Source organism: Paramisgurnus dabryanus, chromosome 1, assembly GCF_030506205.2.
Source record: "Paramisgurnus dabryanus chromosome 1, PD_genome_1.1, whole genome shotgun sequence".
Lineage (NCBI taxonomy): Eukaryota > Metazoa > Chordata > Actinopteri > Cypriniformes > Cobitidae > Paramisgurnus > Paramisgurnus dabryanus.
Genome location: NC_133337.1, coordinates 19,811,103 through 19,834,783, shown reverse-complemented (window position 1 = coordinate 19,834,783; position 23,681 = coordinate 19,811,103). Strand labels below are relative to the sequence as shown.

The 23,681-nt window shown below is 41.4% G+C and overlaps 1 protein-coding gene and 1 pseudogene across 1 annotated transcript in view; one reads left to right on the top strand and one right to left on the bottom strand.

The window, feature by feature from the left end:
• Positions 1–23,681, bottom strand: part of grm8a (glutamate receptor, metabotropic 8a) — a 221,222-nt gene that overhangs the window by 144,372 nt on the left and 53,169 nt on the right. The window lies entirely within an intron of this gene.
• On the top strand, positions 17,858–17,975 carry LOC135758809 (5S ribosomal RNA; annotated as a pseudogene).

Sequence of the window (23,681 nt, the reverse complement as noted above, 5' to 3'; positions counted from 1 at the left end):
GACATTGGATTCTGGAAGAACCTTTATTTTTCAATCCTATGATCCAAACAAGGCTTTTGTCTTCAGTAAGTGTGTCTGCAGTTTTGAAGCGGCATGGGGTTGTTAAAATTAGACATCTCTTGGACGATGATGGGTGGAAGCCGGTGGAAATTCTAAAAGAAGTGACAGGATTGAAATCGGAACGCCTTGTATTAAAACTCACAGAGGAGATCTGGAATGTATTACCAAGTGGGCACAGAGAGTACATTGAGCGTGGTCGTTTGATGGACTTAAGAGATACAGAAGAAGAATTTCCAATAATCAGAGTGTCACCAGTTATACTGGAGGAGAGAGTGGATGTTAATATGGAATCCATTTTGTCTTTTGATACACCTCAGCTGGACTGTTTTGAATCAGTGTCAAAGAAAGCAATGTACTATTCTTCAGTAAAAGTCACAAATCAAGTTTTTCTCAGGAGGATAAAAGCTTCAAAGTGGCCAGGTTTGTTAGGATCAGACTTCCTCGTGAGGGACAGGTGGAGAGCCCTGTATAAGCCTCCCATAGAGAAGCGTACTGCTGATCTACAGTGGAGGGTTATTCACGGGGCGATAGCTACGGACAGACATGTGGCGCACTTGAATCCAGCTGTGGGTGGTGAATGTAGATTTTGCGGGGAACAAGAAGACTTAGAACATTTATTTTTGAAATGTGGAAGATTACAAGGTCTTTTTGAACTTCTTAAAGATTTGTTTATGGATTTTGATGAGGAATTCTCAGATAAAGTATTTATTGGGGGAGTTAAGTATAGGTATTCAATGAGAAGAATGAAATGCTTATTAAATTATTTGTTGGGCACAGCAAAATTAGCAATATGGAAAACGAGGAAAAATCAAGGGAAACAACTTGGGACTATTGAGGTGGAAATTATGTTTAGAAAACTAGTGGGTGGAAGAATCAAAATTGAGTTTGCTTACTATAAACTTGTGAATAATGAAATGTTGTTTTATGATATATGGTGTTTTAAAGATATTTTATGTGTGTTATTTGAGGGTCAGTTGATACTGAATATATAATTATTTTTATTATGTTCCATTGTGAATCTGTATGATTTATAAATGAAGAGGAATAAAAGGTGGTTAATCCTCCTCCTCTCTCTCTCTCTCTCTCTCTCTCTCTCTCTCTCTCTCTCTCTCTCTCTCTCTCTCTCTCTCTCTCTCTCTCTCTCTCTCTCTCTCTCTCTCGGTCAGAAGCGTCCAGCGTGTCTCAGCTGGCCATGTGTCATTGATAACAGAGTTTTCATTTCTCTTGGATAAATCTGAAGGAATTGCTACTGTTCACCTGTCATACTTTTAGAAACATTTTAAAGGCAGGCGGACGGGCGAGTATGCATTCCCATAAGTCTTCCTGCCTTTACATGATTTCTTTGTCAGCAGGTTGTCATATTATGTGGGCGGCCCGCTCATCTGCCTACCGAGTACTGTGACTGTATAAATAAAATAAAATAATGTGATGAGCTGAAATATGGCTGGGACATTTTGATAAATCTGTATTATGGTGATATACGTGGGCAGAGAATTTGTCTAATTTATAAGAGTCATCAGGACAAAAAGAAACAAAATTTGAGTGTTTAAAGAGGAATCTGTCACCGGTCTTACATTTCAAAACATCCTCATAAAACTGAAGAGTGGTCGTATTGTTTAATTAAATTTAATAATGCTAAAACAATCTTTAGTGTAGATTATTGTGTGGCCTAAAAACATGAGGATAAAATGAGCCTCTTTTATCTCCTGAAGGAAAACGTCCCTGACATATTTATTGTAATGGAGGTAATTGAAAAGATTAAGTAAAATATTAGAGTTCAACGGCAAAGCGGCGCTCAGAGTGTGAGGCAGATTGAAATGAAGTCATTAGTGAGGAACTGATTTGCAATGAATATCGATGGTGATGGCACTTTAGAATATGGAAAATTACACTAAATGTGCAACATGAAGAATGGGATGCGTTTAACAAAATCAAAGCACTGGAAGAAAATTGAAATTAATAATTTAATGCATGTGACGTTCATTAAAAAATGAAAAGCCATCTGGTCTTTGCAGTTTATATAAAGGGCTGATGGGATATTAGAGAACAGTATAGTTAGGGGTGTTGCACCTTATGGCTCAAGTGGTAAGCAACGCAAAAGATCATGGGTTTGAGCCCCATTGACACATATAATGATAAAACGGTGTAGCTAGTAATGCATTGTAAAGAGCAATTATTCATGATTTTACATTTCCTTTGGTGTGTAAGTGTGTATTGATACATGTTAACGATATGCAAAAGGTACAAATACCAAAGTAAACGATGACGCGAGTTATCGTCTCCAACATAAATCTCTTTTCTTGGACTACAATAAACACACGGATTGTAGGAAACAGTTACTTCCTAGGATTGGTGATGTAGACAAGACCGACATTATCATTATTCCTCACAATAAATTATAACACAGAAGGTGTGTTAGTATAGGGACAACACATTTAATGACTCATTTCCGCTAAAAGTAGTGGAATTACAGTAACGGAATTACTTTGTAAAGCGTTACTCCCGTCACTGTTTTTAACACAACTTGTGTTGTCCCTTTGATTTATTTTAACATGAAATAACGCCTTAAATTGCATGACACACACAATGTGTAAAAAATGAACACATCATTTTTGGCAGTGTCCTGCTTCTGACTCACAGCCTGTAAATTCACTCCTGTTAGCACTGCATTGTGAGCAAATCTTGTAAACATGGTAAGGAGCGTCACATTTCAGGCTGACGTCAAAGGTATTCAGGTCAATCACAACATACAGATTAGCTGGCCAATCAGGGACACAGAGCTTTTCAAATTGATGAGTTTTGTACAAAATTAGTACGTTTGAGGAAAAGAGTAAAATCTGGAGCTGTAAAAATGTACGGCATGTGGAAAATAATGTGTTTTTTAACCATAAACCACGCGAACATATTGTATTATACCCAATACACAAAATAACTTGAAATAGGTTCTCTTTAAGTCATTCTGGATTTATGCGTTTGAAAGCTAAATGCAAAAATGTAATGTTTTTTGAGATGTATCACAATCAATAATAATCCTTAGGGATGCACCAAAAGAAAATGTTTTGGCCAAATCTGAATAAATAAAACATTCAGCCAAAGTCCGAATTCCAAACAACCGAGCATGTTTTTTTTTTCATTTTCCTAATTATTTTGCCAATTTTATTACCACTGCATAAATACAGTAAAAAAATTATATACAGTGTCATTTTTACTATATTTATTTCACATTTTATTTAACAATTTTACATTCCAGCAGACATTATAGGGCCTTTTACATCTGGTCACTTCTCTGATTGGATAGCTATCTGATTGCTATCTAATCTCCTATTCCCGCACATTACACTTTTCATTAATCTGCCTTAAGAAACTTAAAGGAACAGTATGTAGGATTGTGGCCAAAACTGATATTGCAATCACAAAACTTGTGGCTAAAACTGGTACTGCAATCACCCAGCTGTGGCCAATACACAAAATGACAACATAAACATCAGTTAAGGGCTGCAACTCCACTTTTTAAATGACAATATCCTGGCCAGACCACTGTTGTCAGTGATACAAGTATTTGAAATGAAAATGATTTCTTAATGTCTAGTGACATGTCAGGGCAATTTTATGATTAATTGATATAAATTTCTTACATACTGTGCCTTTAAGGCAACGATGCTTAATCCCGGGGTAAAGTCTGTTTTTTTAAGTGCACATGAACGCACAGACCATACTTCTGACGAGCTCATTATAGTTCTGTGTACATCCTACGGCGTAGCCACTATGGCGGTTTTCATATATACTTCTGCGTCATCGTCTGCGTCAACGTGCAAACACGCGCAGACTGCTGGTAGGCAGTATCCTCACGTGTAACCATAGCAGCTCAACCGTCAAAGAAGAAGCGGCTTGCTTAGTTAACCCACAAACGAAGAAGAACCAGCAACTTCTTGTGTATGATTTGAGAAGACCAGCAATGATGGAAGTAAATAAACAGCAACTTTTGTTGCAGTTGCAGTTAAATCACTCTTCAACTTGGCCCATCTTTGTTCTCACCGTCACAAACGGCAATACCTATGATGTAGTTTTTTTATCTGACTGGGGGGTTCAAATGGACCAATCACAGCGCTTGCGGTCCGCATAGAACTGACAAGCTGTTACAAATTTGTCAAGGTGCATGTCTGGCTACGCAAAGCTACTCATAGACTATGGTGATACATTTATTCCGTCTTTTCACTTGCTCGGGCCGAACACGCAAATGAGTTTTTACTATTTATGACTAATTTCGGTTGCCGAACTTCGCTGCATCCCTAATGCTCGTACAGTACCACTTACTTTAAAATATGCATTTTCTCAAAAACCTTAACACAAACTAAAATATAGTGCTATTCCTTTTTAACAGCATTATGTCTTATGTCCACATAACAGTTCATTATGTAAGATCTTATATTGGGGTTTTTTTTTGTTGCTAGATTAAAATTACACATTGCATCTTTAAGTTTACAAAACCCATGGTGGTCGTTTGTGATAGCCGAGAAGATCGAACCCAAATCATTAGGTGTAGCTCACTTCATTTCTCTCAGAGCAGATCCATTGATACAAATCAGAGATTATTTTGTGTGTCAAATTGACACCATGTATTTCTCAACAAATCACAATTGGCGGCACACAGAGCGACACAATGTCACCTAATTGTTCTGGAATCATCTCTGATTGTAACCTGATCTTTTTGTCACGGGTAGCACAGCGGACGTCTGAAAAAGATGAAAAAGCTGAAGGTTTTGAAAGCACAGCTGCAGCGAGCTGCTTTACATGCGAACAGACCGCCTGAATGACTGCAGACAGAGACTGAAACTCCACCGGCTGAGCCTGCTGGCGACTTCATCAGATGGGTACAGTTTGAGGGGAACGATGGGGTGAAAGAGCTCCACTGGACACCGGGTTGAATAAAACCCGGTGATCATAAACCATTCTCTGCCAACCCGAAATAATACATTTTTCATGAGCAACAAGTCGACCTGAGCTTTGAAAAGATTCTGTGATGTTGCGAGCCAGTCAAGCCCACACTGTTCACACTTTGGGCCTTTATTGCAGATGTTCATAGCAATCCAGTCCTTAAAGTTACGGATGGTCTGCAAGCTGATATTGTTTTCGGTTAAACAAGATATCATTCATTATGAGTGCATGAAAGTATTTGTTTATAAGTTACAGTAGTGCATAACATACAGTATCATATCAGGTTCAGCATGAATGATAAATGAATCAAACTCCTCATACGATTTTCCATGCATCATTGAAATGAAATCCCTGTGGGAGAAGACAAATAATACAGCAGCATGAAAGTCCTCCAGAGATCACTGGGTCATAAAGCAAACACAGCTGTGATTCACTGACACAACAGACACTTATATAACATTATATAACATGACGGGAATGCTGAATTAAATGACTCCACAAGACTCTTGATGTATAATTCAAGTATTTTGAAGGCATACAAACACGGTTTAGTTAAAAACTAAAACATAATCCATTGGCATTAGGAGTTTTTATTTTATTTTTGGATAAAGCAACCGTTAAATGTGTTGATTCGATTCCCAGCGACTAAACTGATAAAATGTATAGCTTGTGATGCACTGTAAGTTGCTTTGGATAAAAGCGTCTGCCAAATGTGTTAAATGGAAATGTAATTCTCACAGCTTTACATCTGTCAATAATCTATAGCAGTGATGTTTCCTGCGGAGATGAGAGTGACCTTCTGTACTCACTTGAAAGCTGACATTAATTATAAATGTTACAGACAATAATACTACTGCTCAAGAAATAAAGTATTTATGTTTACAGGGAGTCCCCAGGGTTTACTTTCAAAGAGTCTATGGATCGATGTCTATCCAGATATAATGGGCAGTAAAACCCAAAGCCAAGGTCTTCAAATACTCTCGGACATCACTGTGGATCATTCACACACACACACACACACACACACACACACACACACACACACACACACACACACACACACACACAGTCTGAGTTATTTAAAGGTCACTGTACACGTTCAAAATAACACATCTCTACTGTGTGCAGGACACAAACTTTCTGCATTCAATATCTACACAACAAGTAAGATTATGTAAAGGCAGTTGGTTGTTATTGCAGAAATAAGCGCAGACAGTGTGATCAGGACCTAACCCGAGGGTCTTGTATCACACTAAAGGAGTTTATTTTGCGATAACAACCTGCTGTCTGTACATTATCCCGCTTATTACACAGTTCAGTGTTTCCCATACATAGGCTCTACTTGGGCGCTGCGCCCAGGTAAATTGCGATCCGCCCAGGTAAAAAAAAATCACTTTACGAATTTACGTATTTTCTGAACTCGACTGGATGACCCGTGTTTTGGAGAGAGAGAGAGAGAGAGAGCGCGCGAAAGAGAGAGCGCGAGAGAGAGAGCGCGAGAGAGAGGTGGGGGTCGGGTGACCGTGAAGATGATGCACGCGTCATAAACTCATCATCCAGCGCGGCAAACTGGATCAACAAACTGCAGCAGCACATACGGAGCAGCCAGGGAACACACTGCGACCAAAATGGTCGCATATGCTTATGTGCATATGTGTTTATAGCATCTAAGTTGGCTTCATTTTGCGTGCAAGCACGTTGTGTCTCTCCGGTTGAGTGTCCGTTCACGTGCTCTCTGTTTCTCAATGAATTGGGCGCGACGCGAAGCAACCTTAGTGTCACATAGTATCCTTTCATGTTTCTGAACTTGAGCAGAGTTTTACCATTAGAGGTCTTTCTTCACTGAGGACGCGGGACCCGTACGGTTCCGGGTTTATATTTTAAATGGTCAGATGTGTCCGGGTCGGTCCTAGTTCATTACTTCGGGTCCCAAGTCTGATTAATATTGTGTGTAAAACCCGAGTCGATCGGAGAACGGTCGTGAGCGCTACCGCGCTAAAGCTCGAGTGCTGTTTTAGCGTGCCTCCGGTTTCTATGGCGATAGCAACGGGCTCTTGTCACGACCACGCGCCGCTTCATTTTCTTTATCCCATTTTTTTTATAATCAAACTATTAATAGACAATATCTTTACTAAAATCTAAACAGTTTGCACAGAGATTGTAGCAAAAAGCAGTGCTAATACTGAATGAGCAAAGCTCTAGCTGACTCAGGATATAAAAAACGCAAAGCTGTAATGTAAAGTCTGTCATCGGGACAGCAAGTAGACTTTTAAATCTGAAATAATTAGTGGATTAAGCTTTTTTTAATCTGCAAAAAAGAAATAGAAAGCAGAAGCAGTAAAAGTGCCTATCTAATAGAAGTTATTAACATTATAACATCAGTCACATTTATAATCTATAGACCTGCACTGTCTATATAGTGTTGTGAGATGTGTGTCCAATGTGTTAGTTTTGGGACAGCTCAGTTTGTGTGCGGATGAGAGTGAGTGAGTGCGCATGCCCGTGGCGTGCCTTTTTCCCCCGCCCGCTCTGTTTTTCTTTGGTGATCGCTGCTAAGCGAGAGTGTGTATAAAAAAAGACAGTGATCGGCGGCGGGTAGCAAGTTGTTTTGATGTTATACAGTGTATTCAGTGCGGCTAAAAATAAAGCAAATAACTGTTCGGCACGAAAGCCTTCTGTTTCATATATGCCACCACATCTAACAGCGCGAAGTTTAAAGGAGTTAACCCCGGAAGGAGAACGACCGGCCCTGGAGAAGACAGATCTCCCCTGCGTCACCCAACCACGGTTAGGTGATAAACAGGAAAGGTTAACACTGGCGACCACGAAGGGACTGAGCGTTGTTACAAAGAAAGGATAAACTGGTGAGCATCTGAAATCAAAGGACAATTAAACAGAATAAATAATAAATAAAACCAAGTGACTGTAATACAACTGTAGGTTAATAGCGGCGTGTCTAAGCCAATACAAAATGGCGGCCGCCCGCTATCCCTCCGATGTTTACGGACGAGAAACCAATTACTCAAATCCATTCATGTCGCTAATCAATGTTGAGGACAACAGTCGTGGTATTGTGACAGCTTATGAATGCAAGGCTGAGAGAAAATGTGAACATTATAACCCATTCTTGTGTGATGAAAGTTGCATTAACACAATTGCAAATGGAGAGGATTTGTTTTCAGCATTTAACAGCCCCAGCCATGTCCCGCCCACAAACCCCTTTAGCAGAGACCACCATCAAAGCTATGGTTCTGTAAGGAGGCCAGACGTAAACATTTTCACATATACCGCTCCAGACATGCCGTTAAAAGGACACTATGAAGTCACAAACCCCTTTGCCAATGCTCACATGGGAAGTTTTGTACAGAGCACACCATTTATATCCAAACCTGAAGCCAGTACGCTTCCCATGCCCTGTCCTTTTATTAATGCAGACATGGCTGCAAAACATAGACATTTCCCATTGCACCACCCTTGTCCCCCATCTCCAACACAAGAGAAACGTTTTGCGCCCCGTCCGCCTCCTCAGTCGGACAGTGATGATGACTATGACCTCAAAGAGAGAGTCCCCACTCTACGTCCCGGCCACTACGACGGCAGCACACCGTGGAGGGAGTTTCTGCACAGGTTTGAGAGCTGTGCCGAGGCAAATCACTGGTCAGTCAAAACAATGGCCATTCAGCTGAAATTTTGTCTCACTGGGGCTGCAGGCGCCATCGTCCACAGAAACTCTCGTTCATCCAAATGGGACTACCACCGCCTACTGGAGGAACTCGAAACTGCTTATGGCCCTTCTTCAGATCATGCAGCGGCAGTAGCAGTAGAGCTGAGGCAAAGAGTGCGGAAACCCGGCGAAGCGCTTCATGTATTCAGGGATGACATTTATGGAAAAATAGCTATAGCTTATGGTGATTGGTCAGAAGCTGAGCAAGACGCTATAGCTGTTGAAGTTTTCACAAACGGTCTGGGTGATGCAGAGCTAGTTCAAAGACTGTTAGAAAAACGTCCAGCTACATTAGCCAAAGCTTATGAAATAGCCCACCGTTATGACACCACCAAGAGAGCTGCTTCCTATGTCACCAGCATCATGCAGCCAGGGGCCCGAAACTTCCCTGAACGCAGGCCCCGAGCCGCTGTTGTCAGAGAAAGAGACAAAAATGAGACTGTGACTACCACTACCTCTGCAGTTAGCCCGTCACCAAATCACTTTGTCCCACGCACATCTGCAAAAACACCAAAGCAGCACAAGAACTTTAAAAAGGGTGACATTCGCTGCTATAACTGTAATGGTTGGGGTCACAAACATAGTCAGTGTTCGTCTCCTCAAAGAAATGCAAAGACTTTTCTGTCGAGCGCTGCCAAAGAAAATCCGCTGACCACAGTCTTCCACCTTAAAGGCCAGAATTGTGAAATGAACATTCACATGCGCATATCAGAGCTGGAGGTCTGCGCAGTCCTGGACAGTGGAGCACGGAGGAGCGTGCTGCCTCTTCACCAATACAATGCCATTCACCAAGACGTGAGACCACCGCTTCAGTCATCCATCGTAGAGACTTTGTTCGGGGTGGGACCGGGAGACGTGCCGGTGCTTGGGGAGGCCAAGGTACCAGTCAGTATTAACAACCGTCAAGTTGAAGTGGACTTCCTTGTTGCGGACATAGAGGGCAATGAGGTGCTGCTTGGCCACCCTTTCCTCACTCAGGCAAAGGCCCGCCTTGATTTCGGTAAGCACCGCATAATTCTGTTTGGTGAGGAAGTCCCCTACTTTCACCCAGAGGCTGCTCCAAAGTCACACGCAGTAAGAGTAGCCAGAACTGTTGTGGTTGAAGCGGGACAAGAGTACCTAGTTAAGGGCAACGTGCACTTTTGCAGAGAAGTTAAGGGAGACATGATGCTTAGTCCCACAAAAGGTTTTGTTGAAAAACACAAAGTGCTCATTGCCAGAGCCATAGTCAACACACAGCCCACCAACCTTGTTCCATTACGTCTCTTTAACCCTGGTAACAAGGCAGTGACTATTAAAGAAGGTGCCATTGCAGGCCTTCTCCAGCCAGCTGAAGCTCTGTCCTCGCCCAGTGTTTCCACAGCGGCAGATTCCTCCGCCAGTCCTCCTGCAGTTCCAGAGCACCTCCAGGAGCTCTATGCCCAGAGTTCCACTGACTTTAATGATAATGAAAAACTTGAACTAACTAACCTGTTATGTGCCTATGAAAGTGTCTTTTCCAGGGGATCTGGTGACCTGGGCCGGACCAGTCTTGTTCAGCATGACATCATAACCCGGCCGGGACCTCCAGTAAAGCAGCCTCCTCGTCGTATGGCTGGGGAAAAGCAGCGAAGCGCGGAACAGCAGATCAGTGAGGGCCTTCAAAGCGGCATCGCCGCACGCAGTCACAGCAGTTGGGCCTCACCGATCGTGATGGTAAAAAAAAAAGATGGAACCTATCGTCTGTGTATAGACTACAGAGCACTAAACAGCCACACCATCACCGACGCATACCCGCTACCCCGTATCCAAGACACGCTGGACACACTCGCTACGGCCAAATGGTTCAGCACTTTAGACCTTGCTTCAGGTTATTGGCAAGTTGAGCTAACACCCAGAGCCCGCCGTGCAGCTGCCTTTTGCCACCGTAATGGACTATTCGAATGGAACGTTATGCCGTTCGGATTATGTAATGCGCCGGCAACATTCCAACGCCTTATGGACCGTGTCCTTGCCGGCATGCAATGGGAGACTTGCCTCGTCTACCTGGACGACATCATTGTGCTGGCCAAAAATGTGCCCGAGATGCTGCAGCGACTGAGCCAGGTGTTCCAGAGACTTAAACAGGCAAATCTCAAACTGAAACCCACCAAATGCTGCCTGTTCCGCCGCCGAGTGGCCTATCTAGGTCATATTGTGTCTGAACACGGTGTGGCCACTGACCCCAATAAAGTCAACAAAGTCCAAGCTTGGCCCACTCCCACATCAGTCCAGGAGGTCAGACGTTTCATTGGCCTCGCCTCCTACTACCGCAGGTTTGTGAAAGACTTTGCTTCCATTGCCGAACCGTTACATAACCTGACGAGAAAGAATGCGCACTTCCGGTGGCACGCTGAACACCAAGCTGCCTTTGACATGCTCAAGCACCGCCTCACAACAGCCCCAGTTTTGGGTTATCCTCTGGACCATGGTGAAATGATCCTGGACACCGATGCCAGCGACATAGGTATCGGTGCTGTCCTGTCGCAAATGCAGGGCGGCACGGAACGTGTGTTAGCATACGGCAGTCGTAAATTAGCCAAAGCTGAACAGAATTATTGCACTACCAGGCGGGAGCTGTTAGCCATTGTCGATTTCACGTCTCACTTTCGGCAATACTTACTTGGGAGACCTTTCAAGGTACGAACCGACCACAGCAGCCTGCGTTGGCTCACGCGAATGAAAGAGCCGGAAGGTCAGTTAGCCCGGTGGCTTGAGAAGCTAGCGGAGTACGAGCTCGAAATCATCCATCGCCCAGGTCGCTTACACACAAATGCTGACAGTCTCTCCCGCAGGCCCTGCCGTCAGTTCTGCCCTTGTAATCTGTAGGACCCTTCATTACAGCCAAGAACCACAAGCCACCAAGCAATTCAGTGTAATTTGGACTCAGACACCAGCCCCCTATTGTTGAGTCCAGTGGGGGTAAGCGTTGTCAATGTTACCAACACAGACGTTTTAAAACAAACAGAGAAAATTTATGTAACAAACATAAGCGAGACCATACCGTTTTCGGGCTGGACTATGGAGGAGTTGCGCCAGGCTCAAAATGCCGATGCAGATATTGCACCAATCAGATCTTGGTTAGAAATCAGCAGTGAACGGCCCCCGTGGGTCACAGTCTCCCCATGCAGCCCAGCCACTAAAACATACTGGAGTCAGTGGAGAAGACTTTACTTCAAAGATGGAGTATTGGTCCGCCGCTTTTACTGTTTGGACGACACACAGTTCTATCCTCAAATTGTTCTCCCCCGCAAAATGCAACCTGATGTTATGCGCCAAATGCATGAAGGGCCAGTAGGAGGACATTTTGGTATTGAAAGGACTGTGACCAGACTTCAAACCCGATACTACTGGTATCATATGAGAGAGGATGTGGCCCTCTGGTGCCGGACTTGTACAAACTGTGCATGCAGAGCCAGACCCCACAAGGCTCCACAAGCACCCATGGGACCTGTCAGAGTTGGAGCCCCCATGGAGCGCATTGCACTGGACATTATGGGCCCACTCAATGAGACAGACCGGAACAACCGTTATATTCTCGTGATACAGGAGTATTTCACGAAATGGACTGAAGCATTTGCAATTTCTGACGAAAACGCTGTGACAGTGGCAAACGTGGTAGCAACTGAATGGGTATGTCGCTTTGGAATGCCTCACTCTCTGCACAGCGACCAAGGACGCAACTTTGAATCAGAGGTATTCCAAGAAATGTGCCGTTTGTTTGGTATCGACAAAACCCACACTACACCATTCAGACCGCAGTCTGACGGCCAGGTTGAACGTTTCAACGCCACACTCCAAAAGATACTGGCCTCCACTGCAGAACACTGTCACTGGGATTGGGACTTGATGCTTCCATATGCAGTGATGGCCTACAGAGCAACCAAGCACAGCGCTACTGGTTTTACCCCCAACTTCATGATGTTCGGCCGTGAAATAAGTGAGCCAGTAGACCTGGTGGCTGGTTTGCCCCCAGACTCAGATCATGCACCTTCTGTCCCCGAGTATGTGCAACAAATGCGTGAGCGGTTAGAACTGGCTCACAACATAACCCAAGAAGCCCTCGGTGAGTCAGTCACACGTGCAAAAAGACAATATGACAAAAATGCTTGCCACACACAGTACAAAGTCGGTGATGCGGTGTGGTATCTCATCAAGGGAACCCGTCATGTCAAAAAACAAGGTCAAAAAGTTCCTCCCCTCTTATGAAGGACCTTACTTTGTTCTGGGGCATTTAGACGATCTCGTCTACCGGATCCAAAAGGGCCCCAGAGCTAAGGTCAAAGTTGTCCACCATGATCAACTCAAATGCTACCGCAGTCGTGAGCCCCTGGATAATACCTGGGTCCTGGACCAGTCTCAGAACTGGAAGCCTTCTGAAATCCTGCCCCCAGCTGTTGATGGGTACTCGGCAGACCGGGAAGATCTCGGTCTGAACAGCCTCTACTCTACTGTTTTGAGTGATGGCCCTAGTGACTCCCAACCGGCCACTCCCCCTGCTACTAATTTTCATGTGACTGGGGCTCTTCCATTCACTCCTTCCCATGTGATGCTTAACCATGGTGGGGGTGCGGTGGGGGAGCCACACCACCCGTTCCCTCCAGCTACTAATCCTCGCGTGGTCGGGTCTCTTCCATCCACTCCTTCCCATGTGACGCTTGACCATGGTGGGGGTGTGGTGGGAGAGCCACACCACCAGTCTTCGCGCAAACCTCGGCCCCAGCGTCAGCGCAGACAACCGTTACGGTATGGGAGTTGGGTCACTGAATGAGTCACCTGACAGTTCGTATTTGCACTAGAGACGTTACAGTTTACGTTTTTGAACTCTAGTTAAGTTTGTTCTATATTTTTCTTCTTTAAAAAAAAAAGGGCTGGATAGTTTATTTTGTTTAATGCTTTTACATGTTTCCACTTTATTGCTTCCAATGCATGTTTTGATTATTGCTGAATTAGTCCGACAGTATTACCTCTGGTCACCGGAAAATTGGATTTAAAAGGTGATGCACTCTTATGTTTTGTTGGAGACTATGGCATAGTAATTTGTCACTCCTGTTTTCACTGTTGAATGAGCTTTAAAACTTTTAACACTGTTTAGGCACTTTTGAAATAGTATAACCTACCTATTTGGATTTACCAACTGTTTGGGACACATCTATCTCTTCACATTTTAGGCCTACAGATATAGAGAATGTGTGCTAAGAACATTAAGATGGAATGTAATTAGTGTTAATTGCCAGTCCATCGTGGGGGTAGTGTTGTGAGATGTGTGTCCAATGTGTTAGTTTTGGGACAGCTCAGTTTGTGTGCGGATGAGAGTGAGTGAGTGCGCATGCCCGTGGCGTGCCTTTTTCCCCCGCCCGCTCTGTTTTTCTTTGGTGATCGCTGCTAAGCGAGAGTGTGTATAAAAAAAGACAGTGATCGGCGGCGGGTAGCAAGTTGTTTTGATGTTATACAGTGTATTCAGTGCGGCTAAAAATAAAGCAAATAACTGTTCGGCACGAAAGCCTTCTGTTTCATATATGCCACCACATCTAACAGCGTGAAGTTTAAAGGAGTTAACCCCGGAAGGAGAACGACCGGCCCTGGAGAAGACAGATCTCCCCTGCGTCACCCAACCACGGTTAGGTGATAAACAGGAAAGGTTAACAATAGGCTATAGTATACATAGTATTGTATATAATTGAGTTTGATAAAAGGGGTCATCAAATTGCTTCATATATCAGTGCAAAAACATAAAGTGTTTTCGTGGTGCTTTGACAAACAGTGTCAGCTTTGTTTATGGCAAAAAAAGTTTGGGGTGGTTAGATTAATGAACTATAATGTGAAATTAATATGAATGTTTTATAAATCAAAGTATTGTGTTGTGTCACACATTATTAGTTCTTTGTTACATGTATAGTAGACCATTTTTTGTCGGACGGTGGATAATAATGATTGCCCTTTTCACCAGCTACCACCACAAGTAAATTTCAGATCTGTGGGAAACACTGCAGTTATTTAACTCATAAGTAAGGTAAGGAACAATAAAGAGACACTTTTTTGGAAAATATACTAATTTCCAGCTTCCCTAGTAAAAAATCGATTATTGCTGTCCATTTTTGGAATCCATTCAGCTGATCTCTGGGTCTGGCGGTACCACTTTTAGCGTAGCTTAGCACAATCCATTGAATTTGATTAGACCATTAGCATCGCGGCCAATAAATACAAAAGAGTTTGGATATTGGATAAAACTTGACTCTTCAGTAGTTACATTGTGTACTAAGACCAACAGAAAATTAAAAGTTGCGATTTTCTAGGTCGATATGGCTATGGACTATACAGTACTCTCATTCTGGTGTAATAATCAAGGACTTTGCTGCTATACCATGGTTGCAGCAGGCATAATGATATTAAGCAGTGCTCAAAAATAGTCCCCTTGGTAACTTCAATGGGGACTATTTTCATATTTTTAAACGCGGTGCTAATGGTCTAATCAGATTCAATTAATTATGCTAAGCTATGCTAAAAATGGTACCGCCAGACTCAGAGATCGGCTGAATGGATTTCAAAATGGTAAAACTCAATAGTTTAACTCTAGAGGAGCTGGAAAATAAGCCCATTTTCAAAAAAGTGGAGTGTCCCTTTAAATAATGAGATGCAGACCTTCCGCGAGGAAACCCTGTTTACTTTCAGTTTACATAAGACAAGATGTCCTGTCATGAGCACTATTTGATTAAATCATTTGTAAAACATTATGTCATATGTTATTAAAAGACATATTTATATTTAATTTTTGTCTAATAATAAACTGTACATGTCAAAATGATTTGCAGAATATCTATATTTCAGTCCCTCCAGTTTTTCATGATTTCACAAATATTGCATTTTTTCACAAAAAATCTGGAGGAACTGATATTTACCAAAATGTGTGTTAGCCTATACAACCAGTTTCTGTTCTGAATTTCTGTAATTTGATATTCAAAGACTTTTCTCTGAAAAATGCTCAAGGCTAAACCTGCTTGAAACCGGCAGATTCAAGAGTGCACGACCTTCAAACGTCAACAACCATTTTAAATGGCCTTCCCCGCCCAGGAGATGTACAATATCTAGTCATCTTTACAATGCTAATACACTTAAAAAATGGCTGGGTTATTTAAACCATATTGGGAAATATTAGACAGAACACAACGCTGGGCTAAAATTTACCAGATGCTGGGTTGTTTTAACCCAACTGCTGGGTAATTATAACCAGAGGCAGACACTACTTGAGTATTTTTACTTTCTACATAAAAGTAAATGAAGTATTTGTATTTTATCAGTGTTTTCTTTGGAAAACTTACATTCCAAAGCATATTATCATAATTTTTACTCTACTACATTTCCTAATTAATTTTTTTTGTTTATATTTAATATTTAGGTACATTAAACACCTAGGTTTTTTTTACTTTTACTTAAGTAAAAAGTACTTTTGTACTTTTACTCAGTGCTTTAAGTGGGGCGGAACGCGCCGGTACTCAGTACCGCCACTTCTAAATATAGCTCTTGAGCGTACCACCACCTTTCCCTGAGCCCAGAACGTGCTTTGAGCGTACCGGAACGCTCATTTGCACATCTGTTTAAATCAGAGGTTTAAATCTTTTGGCTGCGCTGCCGCTTTTCAGAGCGCCCTTCACAATGTACACTTCCTAAATCGTCCCACCGAGAGCAGAGACTACATTACCCATACACCCTTGCGTTTGCAAGTTAAAAGCGCATGCGTCGCCTTTGCCGTCAGTCAGCCTCAACGTGGTGTGGAGAGGTGTGTGTGTTTTTGTGTGAAACGCGCAACCATAGCTGCTCTGTTAAAATGAAAATACAATGAACACTTAATATGCCCTCCTTGTTTTAGACTCTGAGTAGTAAAAGAACAAGGTCAGAATCAGAGGACTCACTGGCTGACATCCCACCAAGCCAGAATGATAGCTGCAGGTCAGACGCAAGCTTTTCCAATACCCTTTTGTACTGTAGGTACGTGACAATCTCCGCTATCGCGGCTGTCAGTTTGGTTCCCCTCGACGCAACTTCGGATTTCCTCAGGCGATGTGGAGAGTAAAAACATTCTTGAAATTGTAATAGACATTTAGTTTAATTGCTAAACTACGAAGAGAACGAAATTTCAATGAATTTGAACGACGCGCACAGTAGTTTTACCACCCGCAAAATGGAAAACAATGGGAAAAAATAAAGTGATGACTTTCTAGTTTCAAATGGCCAGTATTTTTTTATTCTTGAACCCATATGTAACGGGATCTACTTTTATAACAATTATTTTTGAGAGACTTTTATTTTGACGAGCAGACTGGTTTACGTGCGAGTGGCGAGAGTGCACGAAGAAGAGCGCGCAGTAAAAAAAAAAGGTAGAAGAGTTAGCTGAAGTGTGTGTCGTGTCGTGTCGTGTCGTGTCCGAGAAGCTAGTTCGATAAAGTTGCTTTAAGAGAACTAAATCGGAGTTTTGGTCGGACAGAGGACAGCACTGTATTGTGGACTCTAAGTGTTTTACAGTTGAAGATTGCGTTTTGACGATCGGTTCACGAGAAGCTCAGCTGTTGCTGGAATGACGCAGTAACTTTATGCTGGCTGCAGGCACACTTTAAAGTGCTTAATATGTGAGTTTTCTTGTCGTATTTGTGACATTTTTGGTATATCTGACATATTTTTGCTGTGTCACGTTATTTACTTTACACTGAAGTGACGTTTTTGGTCCGGACGGATCACGTCGTTTTATTTTGTGGTTAACTCGTGTCTTTACACGTGAGACAGCGGCTGCTGTATATAATCGTGATATAAAGCACTGTTTGAGAAGATTTGAGTTTTAGTTTACCCTGCCATCCAAACGACATCTCAGCTGATTCATCTCGAGGATGGTTCGTTTGTAATTCATCTGTGTGATTCATCTGATCGATTTATCGTGATATTGCAACTGAAAGAGGCAACTAAGTTATAGCTCTCGAGTTAATTTCAACGCACCCTACTTCAAGACAACGTATTTCCACCCATCATTCTACAGACTGGTATTTCCTATTTGTTCTTTTGGGACATTGTGGTTTGATGGACGGTACAGTTAAAACCTTAAAGTTGGGTTATAAAAAAGTTGGGTTATTTGCCAGCAGCCATATCACCCTGTAGCCCAAGACAGCTTGCCCACTGAAGCTAAGCAGGGCTGAGCCTGGTTAGTACTTGGATGGGAGACCACCTGGGAAAAACCAGGTTGCTGCTGGTAGAGGTGTTAGTGAGACCAGCAGGGGGTGCTCACCCTGTGGTCTGTGTGGGTCCTAATGCCCCAGTATAGTGACGGGGACACTATACTGTCAAAAAAGCACCGTCCTTCGGATGAGACGTTAAACCGAGGTCCTGACTCTCTGTGGTCATTAAAAATCCCAGGATGTCCTTCGAAAAAGAGTAGGGGTGTGCCCCGGCATCCTGGCCAAACTTGCCCATTGGCCTACTAATCATCCCTCATACTAATTGGCTTTATCACTTGGTCTCCTCTCCACTAATAAGCTGGTGTGTGGTGGGCGTTCTGGCGCAATATGACTGCCGTCGCATCATCCAGGTGGATGCTGCACATTGGTGGTGGTTGAGGAGATTCCCCCATTCATATGTAAAAGCGCTTTGAGCACTGGAAAAGCGCTATATAAATGTAACTAATTATTATTAATTATTATTATAAAACTTAAAGTGAACTGTGGTTGAACATTTAACAGGGACATTCACCAGTGTTTTGAGTGTGAAATTGTGAATGCCCATTGAAACTGTTATTTTCTCACTGTATAAAAGGTAATTTAAGTGGTGTCATTTAATTAGTCATTAGTAAAGTTATAAGTAAAGTTAGAGCTAAAAGGGAGATTGTAAGTGTTATTGGTTGTCACTTTGAAGTGATTGACTCTATAGTGAATACATTGAAAGTGATTGGGTGACAGTACAAAGAAATTCACACAATACACTTGTTTATGTAACTTTTTATTTATTTTTCTTTGTTGTTTTCATTCTTATTGAGTCATTACAAATAATTTCTTGTTTGAGAAATTATACAGGAAATAAACAACATTCATATTTCTTTATACTTACCTGAAGTGTAATCGTAATCTTTAATGCCTGGCTCACACTACAGGATTTTTTAAATCCTGGCAGATTATGAAATCTGGTTGCAGCACACACATAAGGAGAATCTTGTCAGATATTCTTCTCTCAAATCTTAAACATGCTCACATTACAGGAATTTAAAATCCTAGTGCATCACACACTAAAGGATATTATTAGGATTATCTTGCCAGAGCAAGCACTTCACGTCACCTCAGGAGAAGAGAATATAAAGGAATGAAGAATATGATACATTTATTATGATTTCTTTTTAAATATTTACAAAGTAGCAGCTTTCATTTTGAAACCTAGGTGATTTCTCCTCCTCAGCTCTTGTTTATGGCAATGATCATGATATGTTTTAAGGATGTGTTATGCAGGCAGTGTTTGAATGCATACTGTAGATGTATGCACAATCTAGCACCAACTCAGGTCTAATCCTTATGCAAGATTTATTTAAATTTAAACATCTATTTAAAAACATATTTTAAATATAATTGGCTAGCCTATATATCACTTTTTTTTTTGCACATTCAGGAGTTACTATTAAGTGATGTATGCTATTTCTATCAATGCTCTGTTTTCCTGTTCCTTCCTAACAAGAATATTATTGTAGGTTTATAAGCATTGCTGCTAAATGACTTATGCTTGGTTAAACTCTATTTTGCACTGTTGTTTGCATTATTTAATTCCACTGTATATATACTGCTCTGCAGTGATATTATTTTTAGCTATATACTATGTAAATTCTATTTTTCTTGTTTATTCTTCTGAGGCTACTGGTCTTTGAGAGCTTCTTAACAAATTTCATTATAGTTTTATTATGACAGTAAAGTTTCTATTTTATTCTAATCTATTCTATCTTGCAGTGTAATGTCTAGTGTTAAATTCAGTATTTACATTACCAATGGTTCTGGACAAATATGTAATTTAATGTGAAACGTTGTAAGTCTGGATATGAGGTGCATCAGATTCACAAGTGTGCGGTGTTTCAGCAATGAGTTTCTGTGCGTTTGTGGAGCACGTCACAAAAAAGAACTGAAAATCGTCATATCAATTTAAATTCGTTTTGTTAATATGCCAATTATTTAAAGGGACCATTTAACATGTCCGCCCAAAAAAAAATCAATTCATACTCCACACTCCAAACAGACGGGGGCAGTACACCTCCAGAAAAGTGAGTTGGTCTATTTTAATTTAGCAGCTGCAAATTTAGCAGCATATATCAAGTTTGATTTACATTAGCAACTAAGTTATCATTAGTCACAAAAAAAAACATTCGGTCTCATTAAAATTGCAATGTTTTCCGCTACGTTTCGTGCGTCCATTTGGTGTTCATTATAATCGAAGACATTTCAAGCTTCTTAGCTAATGTTACATTTTAGCCTCAGTTTGGTAGATAACGGGTGAAAACCGGATCGGATCCGTGGCTAGAGCCAACTATTAAACGCTAACAGCTAAGGATGCGCAATAATTTGCATGCGATAGTCATTGCGCTTCTCGTCAGTGAAGCCGGTTTCTTGATTAAAAGTGAAACGCCATCAGCTGCTTTCAGATGGAGCCACATTTACTGCACAAAGCCGTAGTTCATGTACAAGCTGAGCATAGGTTATGGCAATGCCTATTATAAGTGAACTTCTAGCGAAATACTAACAGCATCTTACTTACCAATCGAAAAGAAAAGTTGTCATTTCGGAGTCGAACCTCATTTCTTTCATGTTCATTAGTTGTCTCCAGCGATGAAAAGCAGTGCCAGTATTTACTCTGGTTCGGTTACTTTATTTATCATATTTTATTTGTGATTCCGAGCGCGTTGTTCCCTGCAGCAAATGTTTGTGGTAGTGGTAAATGTCTCTTGCTTTAGCCATTCTTCCGCTCTCTTCCCTGAACTGAAATACGTCCGAAACCCCTATTGCAAGGCAGGAAGGCATCAAGGCATGTCCGAATCCATGGCTGTCCGAATTGCATTTCTCTGAGCTGCTTTTATGAATCTTAAGCCAACAAGTCAGCTGCCTTAGTTTTCGGACGCAGCGGTAGAAGTAGAGGGCTGTACTCCCACACAAGCGACTTATTCGTGTATTGCAGTTTGGCTGGCGGTTATGTGCGTGGCCCGCATACTGCCTCCCATGGTCGAAACTGGTATTACAACACCAGTCGGGCTGTAGCTAGTAATTTAGCATGCTAATTCAGATTGATATTTCTGCAGCACTATACCTTGTCATTTTTTTAATGACACCTTTGCCCTTATTTCTTCTCATTCTTTTGATGCGTGTAGCTAATTTTTTTAAATCTTTTACCTCAATTATTACAAATGGCACCTTTAAGTGCAACATATTTCGTGTATGCCTATTTATTTTATTAAATTTCCTCTATACACAGAATAGCTGCAGGTGCGTGATGTGACTGACCATCATCATGTTCTGTTGTTTTTAAGATATTTTAGATAATGTTTATAAAAGAGTGAACAACGTGAATCAAGCGAGGAATTCATTTCGATATTTTAAATCGCCTGTCTGCCCCAACGAGCTGCAGTTGTGGCGGAATGAAAGTAGAATGAAACATTAACTTCCACAAACTATTTCTCCGGCTGCGCTGTCTACCCGTACTGCAGCTTGTTACGCGGTACCGAAAGCTGTCAATCATCTCCGTCTCTCATTGATTATTGTGAAAGTACTGACGTAATTATGCGGATTTAAAATCCTAAATATCAAACATGTTTGATAAGATCGGGGCGGCCCCGATTTGCTTGAGAGCATATCGCAAGGTGTAAGTTTAGACTTTTAAACGTCTCACATTACAGGATAATCTGGGCCGAACTTCGGAGCCGATCAAGGTCCATTGCCCGATTTTCCCTCGGATTCTCGGGAGGGGAAAATCGGGGTAAATTCGGCCCGATTATCCTGTGGTGTGAGCCAGGCATAAGTAAAGTCTGTCGGCGAGTAAGGGCGTCTCACTTACCTTAATAGACCCGGGGAGGGAGGATTATGTGAATTTTATATATATAATTCTGTCTCACATACACTTTTACTTCAGAAGGCTTTCTCGTGACGTTAAACTAACTGAAGCCTACCCTTGTCGGTCTGTAGGGGCTTTCACCCATAAGGTAGAAAACAGCATACATACTCTAGTGTGTACAGAGACTAAAAGCACTGGGGCGGGGACAAAGATCCTTTCGTTACTCAGTCTTCCAGGGCAGCACTAATTTAATCCCTTACTAGACGAGAATAATTATTCCCGTTACACATAGACATGGTCTTGGTGTCATTTTAAAGTTTTTGTTTTTAAGCTCTTTCTATCTGAACAACTAGTTTTAGCATTTAACCATGCTGAAACTTTTACTCACATATCTACCTTTTGCACATTTTATGTATGTTCAATAGCTATTTGTAGCTTAAGTAAATCCACAAACTTATATAAGGATTTATTATTTTTTACAAGGTCGTCTGTTGCTGAATATAAAACCCCTTCAATATAGGAGTCCAGTCAGCAAAAAAAAATAGAGTACCGGCACATCTTTGGGGCCACTTAAAGCACTGCTTTTACTTAAGAAAAGTAAAAGTACACAATTTTTATGTAATTAGATATTCAATTGATTTTTTATATGCAATATAAAAGGAATACACAGTATGATTCTATGCTTTAAAATGTGAAAAATTTTTAGTAAAGTAAAACATTTTCCCAAGACAAACACTCTGATAAAGCACAGATGCTTGGAAAATTTACTTAAAATACTCAAGTACTGTAGTGTCTGCCTTTGATTATAACCCACGGTAACAACAACCCAACATTGGGTCATTTTTATGCCCAATATTTACCCAACATGGCTTAAAAATAACCCAGCCTTTTTTGAGTGTAATACAATGGTCTTTACCTTGTTTAAAGCTACTTTTCATAAAAATAAGCACTCTCCTGCACTTTTAATGCATTTGCTAGTCACAACTGAAGGACTAAAAACAAATTTTCCTGGAAATGGCTGGCATAAGGTTGTTGTTTTGCAAGTGTATCAGCTTCAGGAAACGCACCAGAAAGCTACTTAAAGCTTATAAAAACACACGACATAGATCTGGGTAAAGTCACTTGAGATAAAATCATAAATGTATAAGTAAACAAAACGATTGTCACAAATAAATGAATAATATACAGTACAAAAGCAACATTGCATCACCTCATTGGGTTGAGCTTCATTGTACATTCTCACAAATAGTATTCAGTAATAAAGAAAATCTTTATCCTGTGCATCCTACTGTAAAGTGTACATACTGCATAGTATGCTATTTTGAACACAGCCACTGCAGAGCAAAGTACATTAAGACTCACAGAAAGAGAGAAAGAGAGAGAGAGAGAACAAAATGAGAAAATGAACAAGATTAGTTAGTGGCATATAGACTGTGACCCCAAAATGTTTCCCTTTCCTAAATATGAAAGGCAGTGCTCAGCACGGATCTCTGTGGCATTTGGGTGACATTTACAAGTGCAGCCCAAAGGAACGTGGCCCCTGTCCTTCTAATTTTGCAATTAACCGGGGTTTCATTTCTAAATTTCAAACAGAGCTCATAAGAGTGTAAACACCTGTGAAGGGCCGCTAAAAATCACGACTTTATGTTAATATCCGCCTCGCTACTGCTCGTCTGTTTGTAAAAATATCAGCTCATTAGGATGTATAGTGATGAGTTGTTTAATGTGGCTTGTTCTGCACTTTACATAGACTAAATGACACATCACACCACACAGTTCAGTTTAGTGATGACAACACAATAAACCGCTTTAACTTGTTTAAAGATCATTAGCAAGAAAATAAGAGAATAAGGAAAAGAGTGGAGGGTGCTAAAAGAAACGTACTTTACTG